Below are 594 nucleotides of genomic sequence, written 5' to 3' on the forward strand. Positions count from 1 at the left end.
AGGTTTTTTCACTATAGGGCGCGTGCGCTCGCCAGACAGACAGAGAGAGACATAGAGACAGAAAGCGAGAAATCACCCCCCAGGGGGGATGGTCACGCAGCAATCCTTTCTTTTCCATCTCTTCTCAGGATCTTGGGCACACACGCACACGCACCCGGCGTGAGTTTTAAGCCACCGTGTCCGGGACGCGATCCACGGTCGACTACATGGGCGTCCAGCGACACAGCCATTAGGCTAACTGCTGGTCCTAAATGTTTTAATTCTTTCTTTTTCTCCTTGATTCCCTTCCTCTTACCCTCCATTTCCCATCCTCTTCCCACACTGTCTCTAGTGTCCACAGTTGTTCTCCACACTTTAATACCTTTCAGCCTTTTAGTTTCTGCCATAGAGTGCAGACATTTGGTATATATTGAGTGGTGACATACAATGCCTCTCTTTCATAGTCTGGCTTGCTTCACTTAGCAGGAAATCTTCCATATTTGTTTTTTTTCTATCAAATTCCAGGGCTTCATTTTTTTATGACTCAGTAGTATTCCATAGTGTATATGTGCCACACTTATTCAATCCATTCATCTGTTCGTGGACATTTGGGTT

The 594-nt window shown here is 45.8% G+C and overlaps 1 pseudogene; it reads right to left on the bottom strand.

The window, feature by feature from the left end:
• The window catches only part of LOC114005753 (kinesin-like protein KIF3A pseudogene), a 3,577-nt pseudogene extending 3,191 nt beyond the window's left edge, over positions 1 to 386 (bottom strand).
• Positions 387 to 594: the final 208 nt, after the last annotated feature.

Source organism: Tupaia chinensis, unplaced genomic scaffold, assembly GCF_000334495.1.
Source record: "Tupaia chinensis unplaced genomic scaffold, TupChi_1.0 Scaffold144377_1, whole genome shotgun sequence".
Lineage (NCBI taxonomy): Eukaryota > Metazoa > Chordata > Mammalia > Scandentia > Tupaiidae > Tupaia > Tupaia belangeri.